General features: G+C 49.9%; 1 long non-coding RNA gene across 1 annotated transcript in view; it reads right to left on the bottom strand.

Annotated features, from left to right (window-relative positions):
* LOC105709150 (uncharacterized) overlaps nucleotides 1-18,087 on the bottom strand; it is a 51,615-nt gene extending 33,528 nt beyond the window's left edge. The window contains exon 1 of the long non-coding RNA XR_001105463.2: nucleotides 17,404-18,087. This is a non-coding gene — a long non-coding RNA (uncharacterized LOC105709150). The remainder of the gene's footprint in view (nucleotides 1-17,403) is intronic.
* Between the last annotated feature and the right edge of the window lie 1,257 nt (nucleotides 18,088-19,344).

Here is a 19,344-nt window from a genome sequence, read left to right as displayed (position 1 = left end):
TAGGCTGTGTTAGTTATCTACTGCTGTATAATTAATAAACCACCACAAAAGTTACCCGCTTCAAACAACAAACATTCAGGGCCCCACAGATTCCAGGGGGTGGGAATTCGAGAGCAGTTAAGCTGGGCGTTTTGTATAATGTATGGTTTGTAAGGATGAGGAAGCCAGCAGGGCGGGAGACAACTGCCACTGAAAGACAGTCTGTTACTCACAGTTCCAGGAAGAGGGGCACAGGGGCACGCCACACCATGGTAAGGGGTCACACCACACCATGGAGGCACGTAGGGAAGCTCCAGGTGGGTCAAGGGGCAGAGAGAGCAGGGGAGACCTGGACTCTTGCCTTTACTGTGGTTTCTGTGGGAGAAGTGAGGTGAGGCACTGTCAGCAGACTTGGGGGTGTCTGTCCTCATTGTCTGCTGCTGGCCCCGGGACACTTAGGGTGGGTGGGTATTGGCCAAGAGTGAGCAAGCCCTATAGAGGAGGTGGCTGTGATGTGGGCTCCAGGCCCGTTTACACCCACCGTGTGCTCGAAGCGGGTTTGCTGTCTCTAGGAATGAGCGAGCCCTGGAAGGGGCAGGCTCTCTTCTGTCAGTAAGGTGATGTGTCAAATTGTCAGACTAAAAAGGTATGATGAATACAGGGTGTTTCTGTCTCCTGGTGTCTCATGAGGTTGCAATCCAGATGTCAGGGAGGGCTGCAGGCATTTGGAGGCTTGGCAGGGGCCGGAGGATGGTGTTTGATATCATCCCCCTGCTGCGGGCCGGAGGCCTCAGTTCCTTCCCACTTGGCTTCCTGCAGAGGGCTGTGGGGTGTCTGCATGATAAGGCACCCGGCTTCTCCAGAGTCAGAGGCCCAGGAGAGAAAGCAAAGAGGAAGTGCCTGGCCTTGTGCCACTCCTACCTCCAACACCGCACACTCTCATGCTGCCTGCTTCTGTTTGCCAGAAACGAGTTTACCAAGTCCAAACCACACTCAGAAAGAGGGGAATTAATTCCTCCTGAAGGGAGGAATGTCAGAACGCGTGTCAGTTACTTTTAGGGCCACACACAGGCTGGAGCAGCCTTCTCAACCCCCAACCTCCCATGACCCTCACACCCATACCTTGCTTTTTAACAAAGGGTTCACGCCAAAATCCTATAGGGAGAGTTTCCAAATCCCATGCCCAGGACCCAGCCACTTAGGACCTCCAGAGGAGGGGTCCTGCCTGGTGCATTTGGGGAAAGTGCCCCGTGTTATCTGATGAACCCCCAGTTGGAACATGGCTCTAGGACACACTGGCGCGTCTGCCACGGCACACGTTTGCTGAGTGCTGGCCTCTCCGTGGGTGTCTCAGGCACTGTTGTCGGAATGTCCCCATCTACATGGGGAATACGCCACCCTCCTCAACCTGCTGCAATGCCACCTGCGATGCCAATGCTTACCAGAGCCCTCACCTGGCACAGTGAATCGCTCCTTTATCAGTGTTCCCAAATCGCTGCAGATAGAGGTCCGGTGAAGCCCAGAGTACGTGCCAATAAAGGCAGAGTGTATGTGCTTTTCTTTCTAGTTAAGCCAGGAACCCCCCAAGGGGAGACCCTGTGCCACATTTACACTCACACCCCCGCATCTATCACTCGGGGGATGGCTGAGTCATATCAGCAAATGAATGACTAAGGGAATAATATTCGGTCAGTCTCTGAAGCATCTTCAAGAGACATTTAAGGAAAGAGGCAGGTTTTCTTCCTAAGTGTTAGCTGTATCCTTCAAGCAAGCTCAACTTCCTGCACCTGTGCGTTTATATGCAGCTGTTATACAAACTCGCCTTGAACTGGTTTGTTTGGATTCCAGGTGTTTGTGCCATCGCCCTTCCATGTGCTGTTCTCTTTTCCCTGGGCAACTTGGCCTTTTTGTTCTCTCTTGCAGCTCAGATTCATGCCGCCCCCCTCCTCCCGACAGGCTGCCTTGACTTTCCCCCTTTCCTCAGCTGATTTATCCTTCTTTACATGTCGTCTTGTATTGCTCTCTGGCGGCTTTACGTGCCTCGTCTGATCTCTTAACTCTTCCATCTTTCCTGAGAGTGGTACTACGTCTTCTGCCAATTTTGTCTTCCCTGCAGCAGGGTTCGTTTTTCTACTGAGCATTCAGCAATTGTGTGACTTGATTGATGTTTTTAGCAGGTTCACCTCTTAGAGTAACACACGCTTTCTGCTGTATAAAGAGGTGATTCCAACTGCATAATGTCCCTGCAATTTTTAAAGAAAACAACAGACACAGGATGTCCTAAGTGTGATGCCCAGGCTGTGGGAGGTGTAAGGGTCTCACTGCGTTCCGAACTGGCTGGGCCTGTCCGGTGGAATAGATTACGGATGCTGGTAGGAAAGGGTAAAGAATCCGAGATTGTTCTGCCACTCTGTAAGAAGACTGTACGTTTTTATGACCGTTATCCCCTCCAATCCTATCACGTGAGGTGTCCAGGGCGGCACTTTTCCTCTATTAGCAAACGGGCTGAGGCCCAGGAGGCCAGCGACTTACTCGGGCCATTACTGGACTCCACTCACTCCTCTGCACCTCAGGGGCCTCCTTCTGGCTGAGGAGAAGCAGGCATGGTAAAACGGCTGATCTGTCCACCGACACTCCGAGGACGTCCTGGAACACCGCGAGGGGCAGGTGTGCTCTGAGTTCTGTGGGGCGTGGCCAGCACCAACGAGGTGCAGGCAGGGCGGAGACTGCCCAGCAGGAGAAAAGCACCTCGAACCTTGCTGTGGCTACCGGTGAATTCGGCTGCCACGGTCAGAAGGGAGTTTCCTGAGATGTTCAGCATTTAAGCAGACGCAGCTGCAGACCCTGCATCAGAAAACCAACAGACGCAATATAACAAGCCCAACCGGATCAGATCAGAACGTTCAAATGTGTGAAATGGTAGAGCGTCCACAATTCCAGTCAGTTTCGTGCTTTATAGAAGACCATGAAGAATCGAAATATTTCCTTCTGTTGTCTGAGTAACATAATTTGCACTAACAAAAATACACCTACATATATTTGCTAGTGCATAACATACACATGTTTGTGACAAGTCGACTGCTTTTTCTTTAAATTCACATTTGTGTTCTATTCAGTTTTGTATTTTGTGTTGTGTTAGAAAAGAAGGCACAGATACTGCAGATATAGGCGAAAACACAGTGATTTTTTTAATGGGAAATGTCTATCCATTTTCATTTCATTTTGCACTCACGTGTTTTCCTCTGCCCTCGTTTGGTCCCGTACCAGCTAAGAGCGAGTTTTCCTTCTGGGACTCGGCTCAAGCGCTCCTACGCCAGGCGCTCGCCCAGGTCTGTGCTCAGCCAAGGAGCGGGGTCGCCCTCTGGAGGCTGGGAAGGGAAGGACGCGGTTCCCCACCTGAGCCCCCAGAACGGAGGGCAGCCAGGCCAGTAGACTCCACAACTCACAGAACTGGAAGGCAACGCGTCTGTGCAGTTTTCAGCCCCTGAGTGTGTGGCAATGTGTTACAGCAGCAGCAGAAAGCTAATACGAGCATTACCCAAGGGAAAGACTTTTTTTTTATTGACGAGATCCTTAGTAGACAAGGGGATTGCAAAAAAAGGAAAACATAGGGAAAAACAGAGCATGATTTCACCAGACATATCTAAATGTTTTAAAGACAAGGTGATATGTGCTATGAAAGGCTGTGTGTGTGTGTGTGTGTGTGTGCGCGCGTGCGCCTGTGCATGCACATGCAAACTCATGCATTCAACATCTGCTTTGAATATTCCATGTTCATTTACCTGGAGTCAAAGGAAGTTTTTTTTAAAAGATAAGACTGGCCCACTTTTCAAGAAATTCACAGTGCACCACAATAGGACATGGATGCAGGGGGCGAGTTGCATGCAATGGGATGGTGCTTTCACAGAAACGAACAAGGCCATATCATACTGCAATAGGACATGCCACTCAGGGCACGAGTGTTGCATGTGGCGGGATGGTGCTTTCACAGAAACGAACAAGGCCACAGCGCACTGCAACAGGACATGCCATTCAGGGCAGGAGTGTTGCATGTGGCGGGATGGTGCTTTCACAGAAACGAACAAGGCCATAGCGCACTGCAACAGGACATGCCATTCAGGGCAGGAGTGTTGCCTGTGGCGGGATGGTGCTTTCACAGAATTAAACAAAGGTGCCGTGGGAGCAGAACTGGGAAAAAACACAGCCTAGAAGCCCGGGTGGGGAATGGGACCCTCCAGACAGATGATGACAGGCGAGCTCAGGTTGGCAGTGGGTGGCTGTCCCAGCTGGGCAGAAAGGGCAGCAGGGAGAGAGGCTCAGAGGCAGGAATGCCCATGCTGGGCCCCCAAGGTGAGGCAACATCCTTTATGGCAGGGACTTAGGAGTGGAGCGAGGGGCCACTTTGACACTTCCCTGCCCTTTGGGGAAGCTCATCTGTGGCCTCTGACGCTCTTCCCAGGTGAGCTTTAAATACCCCTGAGACACGACTGCTGAACCTCCCGGGGTTCATTTCATGCTACTTACCATGGGCTTTCCCCTTTGTCCTTCGGTCACCCAGGAGAGTCTCCATCATCCCCTGAACAGTTATTTAAGGGAAGAATTGTAAGGAGTTTTCCTCTGGGGCATGGAGAGCAAAAGAGTCAGGCAGAAAGAGAGAAAAGAAACAAAAGAAAAAAATTAGAGGCAAAATTCTTTCGTATGAACATAAGTCAGTGGTCATTTTTATGAGAATTACTCTAATTTTTCAAAAATATTGTGTTGAACACAATTCCACCTAGGGCCATTGCTAGAAAATTTCAGGACTTCAAGAAAATCTCACTGGTATTATCTGCCTGCACCCTCAAAGTACGTTTATTTAAGAATTTGGATTAAATAAAATATGAAGAAAAACGGCACTAAATGACCACTGGTCAGTCTAGGGCAAGCACAGGAAGAGAAGATGGGTGGCAGTCCCTGCATCCCTACTGTCTCCCACGGGAACCGGGCACCCAGCACCGAGCAGGAACGGAGGGACCGGAGCCCTTCTTCTTGTTGTTGTTTCTGAGGCAGAGTCTTGCTCTGCAACCCAGGCTGGAGTGTGATGGCACAATTTTGGCTCACTGCAACCTCCACATTCCAGACTCAAGCAATTCTCACGCCTCAGCGCCCCGAGTAGCTGGGATTACAGGTGCGCGCCACCGCTCCTGACTAGTTTTCACATTTTTAGTGGAGATGGGGTTTCATCATGTTGGCCAGGCTGGTCTTGAACTCCTGACCTCAGGCGATCTACCCACCTCAGCCTCCCGAAGTGCCGTGAGCACAGCCGTGAGCCATCGTGCATGGCCTGGGACCTGAGCCCTTCTCAACACCTGTGGCCGCTACCATCCTGGCTGCCTCCTTGGTCCCCACTGACCTGAACATTAAAGAAAATCTACGTCTCTCAAATAATTGAAAAAAAACTAAACAATTTGTCATGTACTAAGGTAAACCTTTCCTCCACTACTACACTCATGCTTCTTCCCTGAGGTGATAGATGCACCCCCAGTATTCCCCTTTCACAACATTGTCACTGACAGGGAAGTGCAGTGCCCTGGGCCCCAGCATCCAGCAGATCTGTGGAAGGCCCTCCAACCTCCAATCTCCCTCTGCCCGTGCTGGCTGGACCAGCTTGGGCTTCCAGTCCAGCTCTGTGAAAATGGGGAAAATGGGTCCTTGCAGGCTTCCTGCTGGAGCTCGTAGGGGAGCAGAGCTGCCTGTTGAGGCTTGCATGGATTCGGTGCCTGCCCTCAACTGCTTCCTGTCCCAGGGAGGCACTAACCCTGCAGTGGTGAAGTGACAGACATCTGGTCAAAAATTCAAGTCGATTAAAGGTAGGAGTGTCCTCACAAGTGCTTACTAAACGGATCTTGAAAAATTAAAAAACCTGGGTAATGTGGCATTTGCCAATTTCATGGCAAAAATCCTCCACCGTGGCTGATTCCAGGCCCTCGTGAGCACACCACTGACTGCAGACCCAAACGTCAATGCGGGACCATGAGCATTTCCCATGGAAACACGGGGGAATTCCTCCATAGCCTTAGGGTAGAGCAGACCTTGCAAAATAGTGGGTCAATATAGAGAAGCCTTTAAAAAGATGAAAATGTTGAATTCATATTAGGAATTCTACATGCCAACGTGGAATATTAATTGAAATAATTTTAAAATACCATAAACAAAATCAAGGAGAGAAATTATATAATTTTCATCACAGATATTTTCAAAATTACTTTTAAAAAAGACTAACAACCCAATAAAAAGTGTGAAAATGACACGAACAAGAGTTTTGAGAAACAAAAAAATCAGAGGATACTTTACTAGATTAATGCTCAACCTCACTCAGAGTAAATGATACAAAAATGAGGTATTTTTGACCTAGACTCATTTCTGTAAGTTTAATAGTACACCTGTTGAGGCCGAGAAGAAACAGTCATCTTTGCGTACTGCTCATGGGAATGTAAATTGCTACCATTTTAGAGGGAAAATGTACAATATCTATCAAAATTCAAAATGCTAGGTTGGGTGAGGCGGCTCACACCTATAATCCCAGCACTTTGAGAGGCCAAGGTGGTGGATCGCCTGAACGCAGGAGTTCGAGACCATCCTGGCTAACCTGGCGAAACCCCGTCTCTACTAAAAATACAAAAATTAGCTGGGCATGGTGGTGGGTGCCTGTAGTCCCAGCTACTCAGGAAGCTGAGGCAGGAGGATTGTTTGAACCCGGGAGGCAGAGTTTGCAGTGAGCCAAGATCACACCACTGCACTCCAGCCTGGGTAACAGAGCAAGGCTCCATCTCAAAAAAAAAAAAAAAAAAAATTTAAAATGCTGATACTCTTTGACCCATTCTGGAAAGGTACCCTACAGATATACTTGCATAGGGTTATTTACGGGAAGATTTCTTGTAACAGTGAACTGTTAGAAAAGCAATTCAAGAGTCCACAGAAAGGACGAGTGAGAGTGTGGTACACCCATGGGAGGCAACACTTACAACCGTCATGAAAGAATGGAGCGAGTTCTATGCACACTGATGTTTAGAGCTCTCCAAGGTAGATTACATTAATAATAAAAAAGCAATGCCAGACATGTGAATTGCACGTAATCTTTTGTCTAAAAAACTCAGGAAAGAAGAACAAAAATGTATTTATTTTATATGCATTAATACAGACCAGAAGCACATAAACAAATGATCTTGGCTTTCTAGGGAGGTGGGGACCGGCGCAAGCAGGAGGTGAGTGAATGGAACACGAGCCATTTCTCAATGTTTTACTTCTTATGTATTTTTGAACCATATGAATATGTTACCTATTCAAAAATCTATGTTAATAGGTTTACAAAATAAATAACAGGTTAAACAAGTTTAGGTCACAGCTGGTAGATTCCAGACCTTAAATAGACCTACCCTGTATAATGCAACCTTTCTAAAGATAGAATCCTTTGTAGCTGAGTGCTAAGTGTCCCTGCTACTCCTCTCATGATAATAAAAGAGTCAAGAGAAGTATTGATAAGAGCTGGTGTCTTTGGAGCATGCTTTGTACGCTGGGGACAGGGCTCAGTGGTTTGTGTTATGTTGTATACTCCATGGTTATAATGCCCATTTCATAGAGGAACCTACTGAGACATAGAGAAGCAAAGACACAGCCCCAGGTTTGCAGTTGGTTATGACAGAGTCAGTGCTCAGGGCTAGCCCGCTGCACTGCAAGCCAAGGTCCCTTGAAAGCGTTCTGCCTTCCCTGGGGACACACAGTTACCCAAGGGGCAACAATCCACCTTGCAATGGAACACTTAATCAGGGACTTCTGTGCTCTGTGGACTGTTTATCTCCAGAGCAGTCGGCGTCAGGGAGATGCTGGGTCATCAGAAAAGCCGTAGATGAAACCCGACCCCCGCTGTGGACGTTCACTGCGCCCACACTGTGCACACATTGTGGTGTGTACAGGGCAGACCTCTGTGTCCACTGATCAGTCCCTGACACGGTGATGGGGCAAGCCACACCATCTACCACGTGTATGTGGCATCCACCTGAGATGTTGACCCAGTCTCTGTGAGTCACCTTCTGTGAGCATTTCACTAGCATTCTGTGTTCTATTCCACAGCATCTGTGTCTTCTGCTTCTCCCCTCTTCTTCTCTCGGATTTTGTCTCGTTCTCCCCGGCCCTCCGCTGCTGCTCCCGCTGGCCCCCTGCATCTCTTCCCCACTCTTCCTTCACCCTGTTCCCTCTTTCTGCCCTCCCCCCACTAGCAGCTGTGCCAGGCTCCTTAGAGACAGACTTGCTCTTTCTCTACTCTGTTGTTCTCCACAGCCTTCTGCAAGATCGAATGTGGAAGAAACTGCCCATTCTGAGAATGTGCTTGATAAGTTGAAACGCCAAGAAGCTCCCTAAGTCCATGTTATTTTCTAATGGTAGCTCCTGTGATCTGTGAATTCTATGGAAAGGAGCTGGCCATTTTTAAAATCAAGAAAATTGACTCTATAGTTTAAGTAATTCTATATTTAAGTAAAAACAAATATATATTTAAGTAAAACAAATTTCATATTTAAGTAAAACAATTCTATATTTAGGTACAAATCCTATATTTAAGTAAATTCTATCTTTAAGTAAAACTGCATTTATAACGTTTTCCCGTATCAGCTTTGTCCCTCCAGCGACTCTAACATGTAAGTCTAGATGCTTCTCTGAAACACGACAGTGAAAGCCCAGCAGCTGCGTGGACCTGTCCGTGTGTGGTTGTGGAGCAGCAACATACCATGCCAAACGCAGCCACTGAACTTCCTCACCGTGACTAGACTGTGCCTGTGCCACAGTGAGGGAATAAAACCTTTTGGGTCAATGGGGAATCGTTTGGAAATTCTAGCACGGGAAAAGGTCAACACGGGTACTTCAACCATGTCAGGAGGCCGTGCTCAAAGTATCACTCAGCTGCTCAGCCACATTCCGATACTCCTCGCAAGTTCGATAGAAATGAGGAAACAACCATCAGAAGGAGAGATTCAGTGACTCATGGTCACAAGCCTCCTCCCCCGCAGGACTAGGGGGCAAAGGCTCGGCAACTGCGAATTACTTGGGGATAGAAGCCCAGGCAGCCCCGGCCATCAGGCAACCCTCCTGGGCCCCTTCCACCCTTCCGTGCTGTGGAAGCTTTGACTTTCGCCTGCTCAGTGAACTGCATTCCTGCTCACTCTCTCTGTCTGCGAACGCTTGTTTGGAGCTGGAACGCTCACCGTGAGGGTAAGGCTCTCTGCTCAATTCTTAGAGCTACGGAGGCCAACAGCCTGAGCCCGAAGCCCAAGCTGCAAATCCGGTGACAATTGGAAGAGGGGGCTGTCACAGAGCAGACGTGCCTTCATCTTCATATGGTTTTACTATTTTGTAAATGGGTTCTCAGTTGCTTCATACAGTTAACTATACCTGCATCGTGTGACCCAACAATTCCACTCCTAGATATTTACCCAAGACAAATGGAGCAACAGCCACAGGCTGTGGGACTATGTACAGCAGCTTTCATCATAATAGCCCCAAACTGGAAGTAACCTAAATGTCTACCACCAGGTGAATGGGCAGACGAATTGCGGCGAAGTCATATGATGAAACTGCGGAGCCATAAAAAGAAACCAGCCCCCTGAGAACCTAACAACATGGGCAGATCTGAAAACTGTGCAGAACAAAGAAGCCAAACAAATAGAGTGAGTCCCTCCTCTACGAAGGTCAGGAACCGGCAGAACTCATTTGTCCAGAGAGAAGTCAGATCAGTGGCGAGAGGACTAGAATTGACGGGAACACTCTCCGGGTGGCAGAAAAGTTGCGTGTTTTGATATGATTTGGGTTATATGGATTTGATATGATTTGGGTTATATGGATTTGATATGATTTGGGTTATATGGAGGTATGCACTTGTTGAAACTCATTTTAACTCTTAATGTCTGGAAATCACACCTCAAAACGTTGTTGAATCATTTTGCTTGTCCCTTCCATCCCCTGAGTCACAAACCCGGGGAATGTATCTTTTGGTAAGCAGAAAACTAACAAAACGGTGAGGCCAGAACTGTAGCAACCAGCCGAAGTACCACTTCTAGCTCCAGGAAAGCTGCGTGACGCTGAATACACTGCTCAACCTCTCTGAGGCTGGTGTTCTGATCTTTGAATGGGGATAAAAGATCTACCAGTCTAAGTGAGTGTGCCCAGCAAACGGTATGTTCACTTGCCAGAGCTTCAACAGGAAAATAGCACAAACTGGGTGGCTTTAAACTGCAGAAATTTCCTGTCTCTTCATCCTGGAGGCTAGACGTCTGAAATCCAGGTGTCATAAGGCCATGCTCCAAGACTCTGGGTGGAACCTCCTTGCCTCCTCCTGGCTTCTGGTGGTGCCAGCGATCCTTGCAGTTCTTGGCTCTTAACGCGTCCCTGCGACCTCTGCCGTCACCTTCAGGCCATGCTCGCCCTGCCAGTGTCTGTCTTCATAGGTATTTTCTTCTTTTTGTAAGGGCAGCGGTTACATTGGGTTAGAATCCACCCTACTCTAACATGGCCTGCAAGGACTCTGTCTTTAAATAAAGCCACATGCAGAAGTACCCGATTTGGGACTTGAACTTTTTGAGACACACAATTCAACTCATAACAGAAAAGAATGAGGGGTCTGCAAATTCTGTGTCAATGAGATTGAGCCACTCAGTTATTAATGGCAGTTCACTCATCTCTGCTGCTAATTTTGAAGAACTTGTAAAAGGGGTGAGAGAACTGATAGAAAGCCCTCCCTCATGTAATTGATGAGATAAGGATTCTAATCTTCCCCACACACACTGGAAAGGGCCCCTGAGCTGTCAGCCAAATCCAATTGCCAGTGGAAAGCAGGTGACCCTCAGGGAGCCTCGGGGGTTAGACGCGTCTGGGCCTGCCCCGCTCGTGGTGGCGCCGACCCACACAGCATACCTTCCCGGAGCTGGCGTGACTCCTGGGAGACCACAGTTTCTGAGAAAATAAAAAGCAAGTGTAAACTGGACGGGTCACAAAGACTCCGCGGGGAGCTGGCTGCGGACACCCATGCAGTCCTGTGGGCACACAGTTGGGTCTTACGGGAAAAAAAAGGCTTAAGTTAAAACTGCAACAGCTTTTCCAGGAAAGAATTTTTTAAACCCAGGGACACAAAGAGCGGTGCTTTGGAAACCTTCTAGCAGAGTGGAACATGAAGGCGAGCACACCCCCGCCCAGGGCTGACTCGGGGAGGACCCGGGGACCTCGTGCCGGAGCCCGGTGGGAGCCAGGAACTGCCTTCTGTGGATCACAGCTGAAACCGGTTGCCATTCAGAATCTCTGACAAAAGGCCAGTGACTAAGGTCCCAGCTTCTACAGCTTCCCAGACCCTGTTCAGCAACAAGGTGCCGGCGAAACCCACATGAGCCAATCCCACCTCCAGGTTCGCCCCCGACACATAGGCATGGGAGCCACGCTTCCCGCACCCAGCAGAACCAGCGATTCTGAATCTCTCTTCCCACTGCAATAGCCCCACAAGAGCCCCCGTCGTGCCGCTCAGCCGGTCTGGGGCTGTGGGGAGCCCCCGTGTTCCCTGGGCTCTGCCCTGCCTGCCTCAGCAGCCGCTGCTCCTGACTTCCATTCTTCCACGCAGGTTCTCCAGCAAAGGACATGAGGGAGGGGCGGGGGAAACCAGGAGAAACTCTGGAATCTAAAGGAAACAAGGAGGACGTTTCCTAAATGCTCCAGAGGATGTGTGTAACTCTTTTCTGCAGACAGAAGCTTTGTCAATACCGCGCTTAGTTCCTGCAGCATTTGGTATCCTAACTCAGTGGTTACGCTTTCCCTAGTCTGTGTCAGCTGGTCTGGGAAGACAAGCACCCTTCCCAACTTAGTCTACACAAGCGGGTGCTTTGTTTTAAGAATTCAAAACAACAACAACAAAAAGACTTGTGAAAACAGCTTTGAAACACAATTCATCAGCACATTTTCTTTTCATGGCATTTATATGTTAAAAACACGTGCATGGGGGTTCTCCAACATTAGAATATGACTTACAAGGATGGAAACCTACACATTTGCAGACTGTCTGTTTTGCTCAGAAATGGACCACGATAGCATTGTGGCACCGTGAGGTGGTGAGGTGCTGCAGATAGCACAAGGGAGACCATTTGAACTCCAGAAGGCTGTGACTTACAACAACTAGCAAGAGACAGTCCCCAGGAAATCCAGGGTTTATTGCTGAATTCTCATGTATGAAAGTTCGTGGGATTTGTAATCACAGGAGCGACCTCCCAGGAAACCGTGAAAGCCATTTTTCCACGTAGTTTTGCAGTTAATGGACTTTGCCTCCCATCATTCAGGAAAATGTCTTTTGTTGTGCACAGCGGAGGCTGAGTGCTGTTGAGAATATGTGTCCGACAAAGGGCCTCCGGATTCGAGCCCTGCAGCCTGTCTCCCAGGCATTCCCCACTTCAAGAAGCGGCGCTAAGAACAGATTAATGACTGGGTGCCAAGGAGCAATGAGGTCCACCCATCTTGTCTAGGGGCTGAGCTAATCTCCTTAAACCTCTGTACAATAGCAGGGCCAATCACCCAAATGATGCTGTCAATGTGCTTTTAAAACCCCACTTCAAAGAAGGAGATCAAATGGGGGGTAATTGAAAGGGACAGCGATGTGAGGGGGTTCCTGAGACGCCCCCCCCACAATGACTATGAATACAGCACACACCACCCAGATGACAGGAGGGCAAGCGTGGCGGTGGCTGGACCCCGGAAGGGAACTCCGCAGGAAGGAGGAGGTCTGTTTGGCTGCTGCTGTTGCTTTTGCTGTTGGTGGGCTTTGAGGAAAAACTGACTGGCTGGGCTCCCTGTCTTCTCCTTCTCCTGCCGAAGTCTCTACAGCCAGGACCCTCCCATCCTGACAGTCCCAGTTCTGCATCTTGAGGTCCCTCTGACCTCCTGGCTAACCCTCCATGAAACCCAGGCTCACTCAGGACCTGAAGACACTCTATTCATCCATTCGTGCTACTTAATAAAATGAATTCTGGGCCAGGCATCGTGGCTCACGCCTGTAATCCCTACACTTTGGCAGGCCGAGGTGGGTGGATCACGAGGTCAAGACCAGCCTGGCCAACATGGTGAAACCCCGTCTCTATTAAAAGTACAAAAAAATTAGCTGGATGTGATGGCACCTGTAGTCCCAGCTACTCGGGAGGCTAAGGCAGGAGAATTGCTTGAACCCAGGAGGCAGAGATTACAGTGAGCCAAGATCACGCCACTGCACTCCAGCCTGGGCAACAGTGCGAGACTCCATCTAAAAAACAAAAACAAACAAAAAACAATGAATTCTGAACATCTCAGCAGCTACAGTCTCGGTGGCTCAGTGGGGTGGACCAGATCGCTGCTGCCAAGTCCTCACCCTCCCTCCATTAGATGCGTCATCACAGACTGCGAGGTCCCTCCTACTTTGATGGAGGGCACTAGCCCATCCCCGCCATTGAGGTCGGGATTGCCTGTGCAACCTTCATGCGTCTACAGCCTTCATTTTTGGCACTGAAGGCCAGAGGAGGGCTGGTGCGGTTCTGCTTCAGGGGTGGGTCAGCTGGGCTCAGTTCAGGTGTGTTCCACACTCGTCAGCCTCACGGCCAGGGGGCCACCTGAGACACACTGTCCCCTGACCAAACTCAGAGAACAAGAGGAGTGAGGAGATGCGCTCCTTCCCTTATGTCAACCTGTTCACATGCACAGCCATCCGTGGACACAACCAAGGCACAGTCCAATGACCCTGACACTAGTCCCAGGGACGGATGAGGACTTGGGGGCAGGAACCCAACCCTTCCCAAATCCTAGACCCTGTACAACAGAAGGGCAACTAAATACACAGGGAGACAGGCAGGCTCACAAGTTACCAGAATAAAAGCCAGTGCACACCCAGGCAACTGCAGAGGCCATGAACCTTGGAAAGACCCGTTTTTTATGGAGGCAGCATCAGCTTGCAGAAGCTGAGTTTCCTGTGGCCCTGATTCTGCATTACTGAACTACTCATAGAACTACTGTTTTGAGCCTCAAAGCTTCTGTCCTGGTCCCATTGCCCGACTTTATAACAACCCTGAAATACCCACCGGGCCTGGTGATCTTCTCCAAGATGCAGAGGTCCGTCTCAGGCACCGTGCTGGGCCAAGCCTGTGCCCAGCCTGCCTGTTGGACTTTGGAGTCCACAGTGTCGAAGTCCTCCTGCATTTGCACCCTGTGGCCTGATCCCTGACATCGTCTCATCCCCAGACCACCCAACCCATGACTCCTGGACACAGAAAGAAATATCTTCTCCATTAGAAACATAGGCGCCAACACCCGAGCGCAGCCAGAATCCACGGTCACACCAGAAAATGTTGCTTTGAAGACTCTCCCCAGGAATTTTGACAATCAAGCACAGAAACCACCACAAAAGCAAATGCTGAGATTGAATTTTCTTTTCCTTTCCCTTTTCTTTCCTTTTCTTTTCTCACCAATGCATCCACTTGTTTGGACCAGCAGGTCCTCAGGACAGGCAGGAGATGAGTCACATCTGACTTCACAAAAGTGCTTTAGCCTTTTCACAATCTCCATTTATAGCCAGCCAGGCCTTTTAGAATTTCCATCTCCCAGGAACGCTTGTAACGAGTCTAGGAAGGAAGTGTGCGCTCAGGTCGGCCGGCCCTGGCTCCCGGAGGCAGGCTCTCCCGTGCAGTGGCAGCTGCCAGCCCCAGGCTCAGGCTTCATAGTTTCTCATGCCTTCAACAAGTCCTCCCTGGAGGAGGGGCAGAGCGCAGAAGGCAGCACAAGTGACACATTCTCCTTCTAATGAGCAGAGCGCACTAGCGTCTCTCGGAGGGGGCCCGGCTCTCCTCACGTTCCTCTGGGCCCAGGCTCCCTGCCAGCCTTTTCTCTTCCCCAGAGCATTCAATCGCTGTCAACAGAGCCAGACAAGAATAGAAACCGCTCAGAGACTCTCTTTTGTTTTGCTGGGACACTTCAGCACATTCTCATGGATCCTTCAAAGGAAGGCAATTATCTGATCATTCTTGGGAGCAATTAAAATGTGGAAGGATACATCCTGCTTTAACCCTCGGAGTCCGTCTTTCCAAATCACATGGGCCATCGATTACAACATCAACAAACCCCACATAACCCTCCAAGGAATGAGGTGTGCCCCGTGCAGTTGAAAACCAACAACCCAAGGCACAAAGGTGTGTATGGGTGATTGGCTTAGCTGGAACTGGGCCCCTCTAGAGGAGACTTTTTAACCATATTCCTAATTGCAAGTCCAGGAGCAAGGGAAGTGAGGTCCTCAGGGTTCTATCAGAGCCGGGGAAGGGGAGGAGAGCAGAGATGCTGAAGCAGAGGTGAAAGAGCCACAGACCCCTGGAAGTACACGAAAGCTCGCTTTGAGCTGCTTCTTGATTCATGGGAGTCTCTCTAGTACAGATAGCTCCCTTCCTAAAATGGGAAGACGGCTGTTTGCACAGAGAGAAGCGGTAGTCCCAATACTGTACCTCTGTCCATCCCTCCAGAAAGCCCAAGGAAGGGGGCAGGTGATTCACCTGCGAGTGATCTCCGGCCTAAAGCAAAGAGATGAATGGTCAAAGCCCCCACACAGTTTACCCTGCTGACCTCTGTAAGGCCCGTGGCCTCGCTGGGAGCCAAAGGGACACACGCTTCTCTCTCCGCGCCTGAAAACTACGTCACCATTCTGAGCGCATTACTCAGCTACTGCCCTCTCCACGCGGGCTCCCCACACCCATTTCCGCACTCCAATCTCAGTCCTGCACTCATCAGCAAACTATGCACCTGCCGAAATTTTGAAAAATCCCGCCAAAGACCTGCCCTATGGCAGCTTGCCCCATATGTCCTCAACCAGCCCACTTGCCAGTAGCCCAGCTTGGCTGCCAGTGGCGGCTCGCCTCGTCCGTGCCCAGTCCTTTCATAACCAATGAGACTACCTCTGCTTTGTTTCCCCCGCAGCCAATCAACTACCTCCACTCCCTATAAAACCCCACGCCCCAAGAAGAGAAGTGCGACTTCTTTGGCCCCTTTCCAGGACCATAGAACCTCGCCCGGGAGCTGAATAAATTGGCTTTTAATTTCCTTACTCCGGTCTCTGTTTCCTCATTTAACTCGGCAAGAAAACTTACAACCTCCATACAACCATGTTACTTCTCTGTAAAGGTGACACAGGGAGCTCGATCTGGCTGTTGCAGCAAGGGTTAAATGAGGTGGGACATGCCACATGGGTGATACGTGCCCAGCTCACAGCAGGCACCTTCATCAGTGGTCACCAGCCAAGATGCTAGTGAACCTGAGAGTGGCCCTTACCAACGTGAAAGGCTGGAGTGTTTGTAATCATCACTCAAGGCACAGCAGAAAGAAATCTAGGCTATTTGTTGAGACTCAGCATGTTTGGTCAGGGAAAAATAGAATCCATCCTCACGCATCTTTTAAATCGTACCTCAACAGAGGGTTAAAGTGTTGGTTTGGGGTGTGAGAATGATAGTTTTATTCACTCAGAAGTCTCTCAAAGAAGAGGATGGAGAGACAGACACCATTCCGTGAAATGATCACTTTTCCCAGGCAATCCCACCAAGGAGGGCCAAAGAACCTCCCCCCGAAGCTTCCCCTTTGGAGATGGAGATCACAGCCACCTGCCAATATAACCGTGACGGTTATTTTTAGGTGGAATGTCCCGCCATGTCCTATACCTCACTGTCACCCTCGTTACGGCATTAGGATGGAATTACCTTGCTCTCTTCTGAAACACTAGCTTATCCCTGGCGCCAGTGACAAATACGAGCGGTTTGTCTGAGGGAAAGGTCCCCTACTTAGGAGTTAAACTGCCCCCAATCACAGAGCCCTTTGCTGAAACAATGAAAAATTTAGGTAAGGTCTGGATTGAACTGTTCCCCTCCGTTTGAAACAACTGGAAGTTTAGTCGTAACAAGTAAGAATGGCTCTGGTATCATGTGGTCACGACATAGCACTTTTATATTTTTTTATTTTTCACTTTACATCTCACTACATGGACACGCTACCTTCAATTCAACCCCAGGTTAGATCGAAACCTCTGGACCCTTCACTTAAAGACAAACGCAAGGCAGCTGCTGTGCTGGGGAACTGTGCCTAACAAACGGAGCCATTATTTGAAAGCTTTCACATTCTGATGAACAGAAAGATTATTTTGGAAAATCTATAGCAGAGAGTGGTATAATTATAACTGAGACTTGCGTGGTGCTCAGTCCAAACTCATCTCCACACTGAACGTGGTTTTCTAACAATAACATCCCTCCAAAAAAGGGGCAGCCGACAAATGAACGTGAGCGTAAGATGCGTTTCCTGTCCAGCTAAAAATAAACCCGCAGACATCTGAAAGCAGCACAGAATCCTTTCTCACAGTGAAAACACACTCACCCATGTCGTTGGGCCAAGGCTTTGACGTCTCAAAAATCATTACGGTGAAAAATAAATGCAACCTGTACCATGAGCTATCGTTAGAAATCCTTGAGAAAAATGCCTCGAGGAGCGAACTCTAACGTCCACTTGCTAAAAATGAAACCATTTCCCTTAATTGTTAAAGGTCGAGTTGTTTTCTCCAAAAACGATGTTGAAGTTGTAACCCCCAGGACCTCAGAATGTCACCTCATTTGGAAATAGAGTCCTTGCGGGTGTGATTAATTAGAACGAGGTCGCATTGGAATGGGGGCCCCTCATCCAGTACAACTGTTGCCCTTATAAAAAGAGGGAAACGCCGCGTGAAGGCCGAGTCACACTAGAACCCTGGTGTGCAGTGAAGGCGGAGGTCGCAGCCATGCATCTGCAAGCCTGCAGGAGGGTCCGCGGGCACCGTCCGCCCCACCAGAAACCAGGAAGAGGCAGGACAGCTTCTACCCCCGAGCCTCAGAGAGAGCCTGGCCTTGACATCACCTTGATCGTAGAATTCCAGCCTCCAGAGCGATGAGACACAAATTCCTGTTGTTTTCAGCCAGGCGGTTTGTGGTGCTTTGTTTCAGCAGCCCTAGGAAGTGAACATGGGCACACACGCGAAACCAACACCACTGAGGATTTTGCTCTCTAGGCAGTAGATGCGAACCGGCCTTCCACATTTTTTTTTCTGGCTGCATGTTAGGCGCTCCCAGCTAAGGGGTGGGTGTGCAGGGAGTGGGGAGGGAGGCGCTTCTGCTTCTGTGGCTCCCCCAGGGTCTCTTCTCACCACATCTTCCGCAGCTCTGTGGATCCGCCGCCCCAGGCACAGCAGCCCGGCGTGGTGGAGTGTCCAGCACAGCGTCACCGCCAGCCTTCTGGGCATTCCAAGCTCCTGGCAGGATCCGGATGCGGTGTGGCTGACCCTAACTAACCAGGAGAGGGTGAGCTCTCCTGCAAAAGACAGAGACATCTTCTCTGCCTTCGCATTTCCATGTCCACAAAAAAAATCAGCACAGTGGACACTAGAGACGCCCCTCCTTTCCTTCTCTTCCCCACCAACACACACTCTGGCGGTCCTGGCACCAGTGTGGGATCCACCCTGCGCACACCACGTGCACCCCACCCCACCTCCAGGGAGAAGCACATCAGTGAGAGGAACGGCTCTGTCCTCAACTCAGTAGGAGCCACCACCCACCCCTCCCCTCTGCTGCTACTTCAAAAGGTTTTCTTCGTTTGCTTGTTTCTACTTATCATTAACGTTGTTCAGGCTGGATAAGCTTAAGGCATGTCCCTTAACATATTGGATCTATTTTCACTCTGTCATTTTATAACTAAACCGGGTCTGACTGAAGTTACCTTTGGCCCATGTATGCCTAATCCTACCAAGTCCTAGCCACGAAACAGGTGATATGTGTATAGATGAAAACAGTGGGTTAAAAGGATGCTTCCAGAAGTATTAAGGCCTCCACGCGCGCGCGCGCGCACACACACACACACACACACACACACACACACACACACACACACAAATTCTCCCCACTGAAGATCGTTTGGAACCGTGGATACAGGGAAGCACTGCAAGAACCGTGTGATGAAAAGACTCCAGTGGGCGATCTCCCACCAATCCTAATGCATTTCCCTACAGAGCGTCCGTGTGCGCTCCCCGGCCCAGCTTTAGCTCCTGTACAGGACTGGGGTCCCTGAGTATTCTGTGCCCGTGTGCGCTCCCCCACCCAGCTTCAGCGCCCGTACAGGACTGGGGTCCCTGAGTATTCTGTGCCCGTGTGCGCTCCCCGGCCCAGCTTCAGCGCCTGTACAGGACTGGGGTCCCTGAGTATTCTGTGCCCGTGTGCGCTCCCCGGCCCACCATCAGCGCCTGTACAGGACTGGGGTCCCTGAGTATTCTGTGCCCGTGTGCGCTCCCCGGCC

The sequence above is a fragment of the Aotus nancymaae genome, unplaced genomic scaffold (assembly GCF_030222135.1).
Source record: "Aotus nancymaae isolate 86718 unplaced genomic scaffold, 86718_ANA_hifiasm-v0.15.2.pri h1tg000044l, whole genome shotgun sequence".
Classification (NCBI taxonomy): Eukaryota; Metazoa; Chordata; class Mammalia; order Primates; family Aotidae; genus Aotus; species Aotus nancymaae.
The sequence above is the reverse complement of the archived record's forward strand: the minus strand, read 5'-3'. Positions and strand labels throughout refer to the sequence as shown.